Below are 10,721 nucleotides of genomic sequence, written 5' to 3'. Positions count from 1 at the left end.
TTAAAGTCTATTTTGCCCTCCCTGTCCCTAAACCCTAGTGCTTTGAAAAACTGCGCCATTATCCTGAACTATAGGGTGAAGCCCTTTACACAACATTATCAAGTATTCAGCAGTTTCCTTTTTCTCTCCACACGCACTGCATACCGTGTCTACGCCTTCGTATTTGACCCGATATGTCTTTGTTCGCAATACTCCCGTCCTGGCCTCAAACATTAAAGAACTACCCCGAGTATTATCATATAGATCCTTTCCTTGGCTATTTCCTGCTTAGAAGTTCGATAGATCTCAAGTGCAGACTTCTTCATCATTCCCATTCTCCACATATTGGTCTCAGCTTCCTTCACCTTCTTAACTGATAATTCTTTTGGTTTGGCTTCGTGCTGTTTTCCAAGTATTTACCAGTGAATTTTCTGGTTCGCTTCCGTCTTTTTGTATCGACATTCTTCATGTATACAAGTAGCTGAATACCTTCCTCGCCCAACGCTCCTCCCCCATTTCTCTCAATCACTTCTCAAATTTTATCTTGCTGCTAGCTTCCCTGTCCTGAAATGATGTCCATCCCATATCACCTTGTACTCCCTGATTTGGTGTATTCCCGTGAGCTCCTAAGGCAAGCCTACCTATACCACGTTGCCTAATTTCTAATCTTGCTTGAACTTCTGATCTCATGTACAAGACCGCATCGCTGAACGTCAGACCAGGAACCATGACCCCTTTTCATATTCCTCTAACAACATCATACCTATTGTAATTTTACAGTGCCCTATTTTTCATCACCGCAGCATTCCTGTTACCTTTAGTCGTCACGTATATTTCGTGTTCCCTTAGGTACTCGGTCCCATTGTTTATTCATACGCCCAGATATTTGTATCTGTCTGTTATGCCTAGCCTGACCCACTGTATTCTAAGCTCACTACCTTCATTATCATTAAAAATTATGACTGCTGATTTTTCCTTACTGAATCTGAAGTCTAACCTATCCCCTTCATTACCGCAGATGTCCATCAATCTCTGCAAATCTTCCTTGTTGTCGGCCATTAGCACTATATCATCCGCGTACATCAATGCTGTTAGTGCCTGTTCAATGAGTTTTCCTTGTTTGACGAAAGAGAGGTTGAAGCCCAGTTCACTTCCCTCTAATGTGGCCTCTAATCCTTGTACGTACATTATGAATAACAAGGATGACAGAGGACACCCCTGCCTAAGCCCCCGGTTTACCTCTGCGGGCTCGGATACCTGTTTTTCCCACTTTATAACTACCTTGTTACTTCTAGAGATATTTTTTAAAAGATTAGTGACTCCATCTTCCACACCTAGTGTATCCAGTATTCCCCGCAAGTCCTTTTGAACCACGCTATCGTAGGCTTCCTTGATATCCAAAAATGCTAGCCACAGGCCTTTGTTCCTTTTCTGCTATTTCGATGCACTGCGTCTGTGAGAACAGATTGTCTTCCAACCTCCTGTGTTTCCGAAACCCATTCGGCAGTTCCACCAGCACCCTATCATCATCTATCCATGCCTGCAGTCTTTCCTTTATAATCTGCATCGCCAGCCTGTAGACCACTGATGTCACTGTTACAGGACGGTAGTTGTTTATGTCAGCTTTGTCCCCCTTTCCTTTATAGATCATGCTCATCCTGCTAAGTTTCCATCCATCGGGAACTTCACCATCGATTATTATTGTACTCACTGCCTCTCTCAAAGACTGCTTAGACATCGGACCTAATGTCTTTATCAGCATATTTGGAATGCCATCTGGGCCTGTTGATGTACTACTAGGAACCCTCTTCTCAGCCCTTTCCCACTCTCGTTGTGAAAATGGAGCCATTGCGCCACTTGATTCATCCTTGTCTATTGCGGTGCATAAAACACTTAATTGTTGAAATTTTTCTGTCACCCTTGTTCTTATATATTCAAAAGCTTCGTCCCCTTCTAGCCTAGCACCTTGAGCTGTAGTTATAAACCTCTGCTCTAGGCTCGTCTCATTTCTTAGGGAGTTTAGATGGTTCCGAAATTTCGCAGTTGCCTTTCTATCTTTTTTATGTACATCTGCCAGCCACTGAGCTTCCTTTCTTCTAATATTTTCATTGATCAGAAGGGATGTATCTCTTCTACAGCTTAGAACCATACGAAAGAGCGCGAAAGAGCATGAAAACCATACGAAAGAACCATACGAAAGAGACCATACGAAAAAGCGCCGCGGTGCGGAAAAAATAGTGGGCTACGTTTACCTCTGGAAACACGCTCTCTCCGGGCGATTGACGTGAGACTTTGCGCAGGCGGCGCTGCAAAAAGTGCCACCAGCACCCCCATCGCCGCGCCAGCCATAAATGGGTAGTGCACAGAGAGCCGTCCGCAAGCCAACGTGCACAGGCCCTCCTCTTTCGTTTGTCTTTAGGCGTGGTTTCCTCAAAATCAAGAACCTGACAAGCTTTTTCCTTCAATCCAACCCCACTTCATAAAAGTAGGAAGCTCATCTAGACGAAATGCGGGCACAATGCAAAAGATGTTTCGTTTGTTTCGGTGTTCTTCAACTGGCAATTTACGTGCAAGCGAGCATCGCATGACATCGAATTAGGGACAAGCACTCCGACGGGCGTTTTGTACACTCTAAATCAGGTCCTGGTTAAATGCTGTTTATATATAGGAAATTGCAGATGAAAAATGTCCTGTTTCCTGACCATACCTAGCACTTTAAACGGAACCTGATTAGAAGTGCAACGCCTAAATGCGTTAAACCGGGGCATACATATGATGCCAAAGCGATGAAGTGCATGCACGAGCAATCTATGCATGCGAGCAGTGGTACGAAGCTCACTTTATACCTGGCACGAATGACCCCGGTGATTTTCGCTTTGCAGTTGCATTCTCCATCGATTTCTCGCTTGATTCCTGTGCATTGAACTGTTTTATTAAGCATGCTCGAATTCTCTGTTGACGGTTGTCTTCAAATGAGGATACATGCTTGTCCACTTTCTGAGTAAAGTGTACAAAGAAAGGCAAAACCGATGCCTTCAAGATAGATCCGGTAACCACGGAAACCAACGGCAAAAAAAAAAAAACTTAATCGTGGTCGTGATGATTTTGCGATTTACCTGTATGTGTTCGCATTAATTTCCAAGTTAAAGCCTGGACCTACAGAGCCTTCAAAGCCCTACGTGCGTAATGCTGTGTGGTGGCGACATCTTCAGACTATCAGTGGTCGCGGCGTGTGCGATGTTTATCGCGGGCGTCACCTGTCTACTGTTGCACGTCACGCACCACGTTCAGAGGGTCTGTTAAGTTTCATAATCAAGGTTACCCTGGTTCTCCGTCAAGGCTACTCAACAGAATAACAGGAGACCTACATTATCACACTTACGCGAGCGAACGGCTGTGGAGAACGTGAGTAATTCGCTTACCCAACACGTTCGCAGCGGCCTCTATTTAGCGCTCTCTCCATTCTGCTTTGCGAAAGCTGCGGAAATCAGTGAAACTGAAGTCATTTACGTCCGTGGCAATTCACAACGCAACAGTAGCGCAGACTGGGGTCTTTTTTTGTTGAGCGCGGAGCTTTTGCGGCTGCTCTTGTTTTCGCTGTGGTTCTGGCGAGTGCAGCTGCCATTTTTTTATTTATCTTCTGATCGAGTGTTTCTTGTACATTATTTGACGAGCACTTCACGGTGATTCGGTGACGCGTCCGACTAGCGGGGGCAACTTCGTAGCTCTTTTGCTAAGTGTTCGATGCGCAAATACACCTAATATTTAGCTCAATCGTTGTTTCGTACGCTGTAGTTGCACCTTGTTGTGCAGCAAACTGTGCAAGGGAGTCGGGTTTTGCACTACCCAAAACTGCGTCGACAGATGGCGCTGCGTGCCCGCAGAACTCCAGCCTGACGTCCATTGGGACGGTTGGAAAAGAACCCGCTGCACGCCCGCCTTATCGGAGGCCATGGTAAAACATTCGACTGTGTTGCTATCGCATTCATTGTTTTACCCTTTTGTAGTTACTGTGGCTTTTTCTACACACACTTTCAGCTTTCGTGCATATTTTGTCATTCTTCTTTCTTCAGAACATTGGCAGTCGTTTGAGCTATTTTCAACAGCCCCAACCTTTGCACACTATCAGCGCACTTTCTCTGCAGCTGCCTTATTTCAGCTATTCTTGACAGCGCAGAACTGACACTAGAGCTGACATATGCACACGTAAATCCGTATGTCTTTAGTGAAACGGCAGAAGATTTCTACAATGGTGGATGAGGTGAAGGAATAAACACTTACTGAAACGGAAAATTGGCAGATCTCACGTACAGTGGGAATAATAGGATATGCGAAGCACGAATGAGGAAAATTGATAGATCACTTTAAAATCAGCACAACGTTATACGAGGCGGGCGTAAGTGATGCCCTACACGACTTCCAGGTCATAATTATCATCTTTGGGCGTTTCAATTACCTTCGTCGTCTACTCACGTCACGTGATACCAAATTTGGTATATGTGGAGCTAGCGCATCGGCCTGTTCACGGCACGTGATACCAAATTTCGTATGTGGAGCTAGCGAAACAGCCGCGAGCGGGCTATGATCGCAGCATGTAGTCATGTTTTACATGCATGTCATGATTGTCATGTTTGGACATGCCATTTATCTTCGTCGTTCATTCTCGTCTCGTAACATCAAAATTTGGTATATGTGAAGCTAGCGAAACGGCCACGAGCGCGTCATGAGCGTAGTATGTTGTCATGTTCTTACATGACACGCATGTCATGATTAACATGTTTTCACCAGTCATATACCTTCGTCATTCATTCACGTCACGTAACACCGAATTCGGTATATGTGAAGCTAGCGAAACGGCCGCAAGTGCACTCTGAGCGTAGAATTTTTTCAAATTTCTCGTGAGCTATAAGCTAGCTGACCCCTGGCTTTTGCTTGTGCTGTCTTTTATTTATTTTTTTCTTTTATTTTTTATGAGATTGTGCCTGAATTATATGTCGTCACTTCTTATTGTTGGATACACCGCTTTGTTATTAGCTCGTTTTTTTCTTTTTTTCTTTGTGTAAACTTATATTCCTTTAAGTGATTATTTTTTCTCGTGTTACCCCCTGCAATAATGCCCTCCTGGCGCTGCAGGTACTTGTATAAATAAATAAAATTGTGCAAGTAGTGATGTTTTACATGACGCGCACCTTATTATTATCACATGTTCGGACCTGTCATTTACCTTCGTCGATAGATAGATAGATAGATAGATAGATAGATAGATAGATAGATAGATAGATAGATAGATAGATAGATAGATAGATAGATAGATAGATAGATAGATAGATACATAGATAGATAGATAGATACATAGATAGATACATAGATAGATAGATAGATAGATAGATAGATAGATAGATAGATAGATAGATAGATAGATAGATAGATAGATAGATAGATAGATAGATAGATAGATAGATAGATAGATAGATAGATAGATAGATAGATAGATAGATAGATATAGATAGATAGATAGATAGATAGATAGATAGATAGATAGATAGATAGATATAGATAGATAGATAGATAGATAGATATAGATAGATAGATATAGATAGATAGATAGATATAGATAGATAGATAGATATAGATAGATAGATAGATAGATAGATAGATAGATAGATAGATAGATAGATAGATAGATAGATAGATAGATAGATAGATAGATAGATAGATAGATAGATAGATAGATAGATAGATAGATAGATACGCTGAAACTCGCTGAAGTTTGCTAAGAAATAATTAGCATTTTCAAAAATTGGCAAACCTCACGCACAGTTGGAATCGATGATATATGTGAAGCACGAATGAGGAAGGTTAATATGTCACTTTGAAATTACCGCAGCGTTATGAGGTATAGGAGTAAATTATGCCATACGCGACGTCCGTGTCATGAATATCATGTTTGGATGTGTCGTGTACCTTCGTCATCTGTTCACGTCACGTGATGCCAAATTTAGTATGTCTGAAGCCAGCGAAACGGCCACGAGCACGCTATGAACCTGGTATGTTGCCATGTTCTTGCATGACATGCGCGTCAGGATTATCATGCTTGCACCAGTCATATACTGTCGTCATCCATTGACGTCACGTAACACCAAATTTGGTATATGTGGAGCAAGCGTAACGGCCGCGAGTGCATCATGAAGGGCCCAATATACTCCAACGTAACGTTGACGCGCGCGCACGCTGGGCACACAGCGACGCTATACGTTAGCAAAACGCGAGAACTCTCTAGTCTCACGCCAGGCACGACCAGCGTCTGATCAACGCGGCCCGACGGCAACAAGCGCGAAATGCGACATGCTGCAATTCGCGCCGAAGCGTTACCCAGAAAGCACTGTGTCTGCCCCTTATCGTGACGGAGGGACGCTGGACGCGCTGAAACGCGCATGCGCCAATGCAACGCAGCGCGCGCCTGCGAGTAGACGGCAGGAGCAGCGTCTGGCGTGGATGGTGGTGGTAAAAAACATTTATTTCAGAAAAAGTTTACTAGAGAGTGCCGACGTGGCCCATCGGCGTGCTAGAGTGGCAAGACCCTATTCCGGGACGCCAGTGGAGCTGGAAGCTGCCCGTGCGCGCTCCACCAAGGAGCGTTGTGCAGCCAAGGTAGAGCAGCCGAGCAGGTGCTCCTCCCAAGCCTCTCTAGTTGGGATAGGAAAAGGGGATGAGAAAGGGACGGGATTAACTGGGCACGATGCTACGACGTGATATGTGTCGGCGAGCACATGACAGGTCGAGCAGGTGCCATTGATTTCCGGCAAAAAGTGCCTGGCGACCGCCAGACTGATAAAGGTGTTCGTCTGCAGGCGGCGTAGCAGTCGTTCGTCCGCTTTCTCCAAACCGCGTGCGGGGTCCGGGTAGAGGCGGCGCGAAGCCCGGTAATAAGCCAAAATTTCGCGAAAGCGCGTCAGGTTGGTATTGCCAGATTCCGTCTCGGGACATGGAGGGGCAACGGCCCGGACAGAAGAAGCGCGGGCAGCGGCATTTGCCGCCTCGTTGCCGGGCAGGCCCGAGTGGCCTGGGGTCCACACTATACGAATGGGATGAGGGTTAAAGTGCCAAGAGGCTGCCTGTAGTAGGCTAGCCGCCAGCGGAGCAATGGAACCCTGAAGGTACTGAGAACAGGCCGAGCGCGAGTCCGTCAGGATGGTGCGTGAGGCAGGGTGAGAGGCGGCCAAAGCTATGGCAACCTCTTCAGCGTGCGTTACTGTGTCTGCTCGAAAGGAGAGGCCATCTACGTGTTTGCCCTCTGTAATCACGGCAGCCGTGAAGTGACCCGAGGGGGAGGGACCCGAGACGTCCACGTAGAAAACACCAGGACGATCGGAGTGTCGCGTATGAAGGGCCGCGGCGCGTGCTAGCCTACGGCCAGGATGGAGGTCAGGGTTCATATTACGGGGTAGAGGTTCCACCCATAGCTTTTGACGCCAGAGCTCTGGTATCGGCTGCAGAGGGTCTTGGTCAGATATCGGGTTAAGGCCAAGTCTGCGTAGAAGACGGCGCCCTGAAGGCGTCTGCGACAGTCGATTGATTTGGTTAACGCGATGAGCTTCGCGCATCTCTGCAAAGGTGTTGTGTACCCCCAGAGCCGTGAATCGGCTGTTGGAAGTTGCAATAGGTAGGTCCAGAGCGCGTTTGTATACTGAACGAAGAAGGACGTCCAGCTGGTGCTCGTGTCGACGACGCAGGCGAAGGTAAGGCAAGGCGTAGAGGACGCGACTGGTCACAAACGCGTGGGCCAATCGGAGGGACTGAGACCCGCGGAGGCCGCCGCGCTTGGTAGAAACTCGCCGTATCATGCGGCTCACCTGTTCGCTGGTGCGTCTGAGGCCTGATATTGTGCCCTTTGGATCCAAGGACGATGTGAGGTGAAGGCCAAGAACCCGAATATTTTGCACTGACGGGACGGGCCCGGACGGAAGAAAAATTTGAGGCGGCGGTAGCGGAGAGACTGAAAGAAGAGCCGATTTAGCTGGAGAGCACTCCAGGCCGCATGAACCTGCGTAGATGTCCACCAGAAGGGCAGCCTTTTGCAGGCGTTCTTCGATTTGCGCTAAGGAGCCGGTGTTGGTCCAAATTGTGATATCGTCCGCATATAGTGCGTGTTGTATTCCCTCGACCTCGCTTAGAAGAGAGGGGAGGTTCATCATCGCCAGGTTAAAAAGCAGAGGAGACAGGACTGCCCCTTGAGGTGTACCCCGCGTGCCTAATAAGTACGGGCCGTGTTCGGTAGAATTAAGGCGAATGAAGGCGGTGCGATGTGATAGAAAGGCGCGAATGTAGTTGAAAGTCTTCTGCCCGCAGTTTGTGGTAGACAGGTTAGTGAGTATAGTGCTGTGTTTGACGTTGTCGAACGCCCCGCGGAGATCGAGAGCGAGCACGGCTTTCTCGTTATGGCGCATAGTAGTCGGCTCTATGATATCGTGTTGAAGCTGGAGCAGGACGTCCTGCGCCGACAGATGCGGGCGAAAGCCAAACATCGTGTCGGCAAAGGTGCTCCTGGCCTCCAAGTAGGCTGAAAGGCGTTCGCGAACCATGGTTTCCATGAGTTTGCCTGCGCAAGACGTAAGTGAGATGGGTCTCAGTGCCTCAATACTAACGGACTTTGCCGATTTGGGAATGAATGTCACGACCGATGTGGTCCATTCCGTTGGAAGCGGAGAACCGTCCCATATCGAATTTATAAGCTGGAGTAGCGAGAGGTGTGCTTGGTCGGGAAGATTTGCCAGGAGCGATACTGTGATTCCGTCGCGTCCAGGGGCCGTGCCCCGTCGCATTTTCGTGAGTGCAAATCGTAAATCAGAAAGCGTGTATGGGGTGTCGAGCTCGGTGTTAGGGGCGCCGGAATACGTATATGCTGGGCCTGCGGGATCAATTGTGCGGCAGATGTAGCGGTCACAAAGTTCTCGCGCGAGTTCATCCGTAGTGCCCTGAAATGCATGCAGAACACGGTGGAGCTGGCATTGCGTTTCTCCCCTGGTGGTGGAGGGATCGAGAAGGCTTCTAAAGAGTCGCCACGCACTCTTAGAGCTCATCTGGTTTGCAGCCTTCGAACAGGTGTCTGCCCAGTTAGCATCGGAAAGTTGTGCGGAGTATGCGGCCGCCTCTGCAGTGAGCGCCTCAATGCGAGCGCGAAGTTTCCGATTAAGTTTGTTGCGTTTCCAGCGCCTTATGAGCCCGCGGCGAGCGTGCCAAAGATGTAGGAGGTGTGGATCGATTGCAGGAGTCAAATTAGAGGTTGCAAGGGTGCGAGTGTTCGCTTGTTTCATATGAAGAGCGTATGATGCCCACGCTGCATATTCGGTCGAGGAGAGGCCGGCGGGGAATGGTTGCATTCTGAACTGAGTCCAATCGGTGAGACGGGCTTGGCCCCAGTGTTGGCGCATTTTCTGCCGCGGCGTGAACGAAATGCGGAGTAAAAAGTGATCGCTGCCTAGGTTTTCGCCTAAATTTTCCCATGTAGCATCGCGGATGTGACGGGTGAGGGAGAGGTCGGGGCATGTGTCTCGCGTGACCGAGTTGCCGGAACGTGTGGGTTGTGCCGGATCGGTAAGAAGCGTCAGGCTCAGCGAGGAAATGAGCTCCTTGAGCTCTCTGCCCCGGGCCTTCTCGTAGTGGTAGCCCCAGTGAGGGCTGGAGGCATTAAAGTCCCCGACAATCACCAGTGGTTGTCGGGCCGCTATACGCAGTGCCCGATGGAAGAGATGCGCAAACGAAGCCCTCGCAAGGCGAGGGGGACAGTACACGTTTAAGATATGTATTGATGGTTGGCCCCTCCGCTGAGACAGCACTGATATCATGCAGTAGTCGTAAGGAAGATCCAGATCGAGGTCGATCTGTATCGCCGTGTAAGCTTTATGCACGAGGAGGCATGTGGTGGTGCCGCCTACATAGGAGCAGTATCCAGAAAGGGATGGAGCAGGGCCAGATTCTTGGAGCGCCAAGACGGCCGGCTGAGAGCCAAGTGAGCTGAGGAAAAGGGAAAGATGTGAACGCTTTCGCCTGTTCCCGAAGCCTCCAGGGTTCCACTGTATGATCTCGAATTTAGACGCAATGTTTGAACGGGACGTACGATTGGTAGCCATCGTGACTGTCCTAGGTTTTATATTTGGTCCTCCATGTCCCGCTCGGAATCCTCAGAGGCAGGGAGGGGCACGGAGGCCGGATTGTCCGACGGCGGGGTGGTGGTAGCCACCTTACGACGACGCCGTGGAGCTGTACCCTCACTGCTCACCGAGCAGGAGCGGGAACGCGATGCCTTGGGTTGAAACTGGGTGATTGCCCAGGCTTGAATAGCCTGGGTAACCTCTACTACTATGCGTTGGACCGAGAAGCTGGTGAGGAGGTGATTAATCGAAGCTTCGACGCGCGTGAGGCGTTCCTCTACGCACGGGGTGTGCTCTTCGCTAGGGAGAGTTTGGTTAGCGGGCAAGAGAACCTGAGGTGCCCCAGGAGCCTCAAGAGCTTCTGGAGTAGATGTGGCACCGGTTCCGAGTGCTGGAGTACACATGGCTGCTTGAACCGGCGGTTTAATGGGAGTGGACTTAGCGCGAGGACTAAGCTTGGACGTAGCTGGCGTAGCCGCCTGGACAGAGGAGGCAATACCGGGTGGCCTTGCAGTACACTGTTGTTGGGGTTGAAGTCGCTTATTTAAGAGTTCGAGTTGTTTAGTTAAAAGAGAATTTTGCTTTTGAAGT

This window comes from Rhipicephalus microplus, chromosome 5, assembly GCF_043290135.1.
Source record: "Rhipicephalus microplus isolate Deutch F79 chromosome 5, USDA_Rmic, whole genome shotgun sequence".
Lineage (NCBI taxonomy): Eukaryota > Metazoa > Arthropoda > Arachnida > Ixodida > Ixodidae > Rhipicephalus > Rhipicephalus microplus.
Note: the sequence above shows the minus strand (reverse complement) of the source record.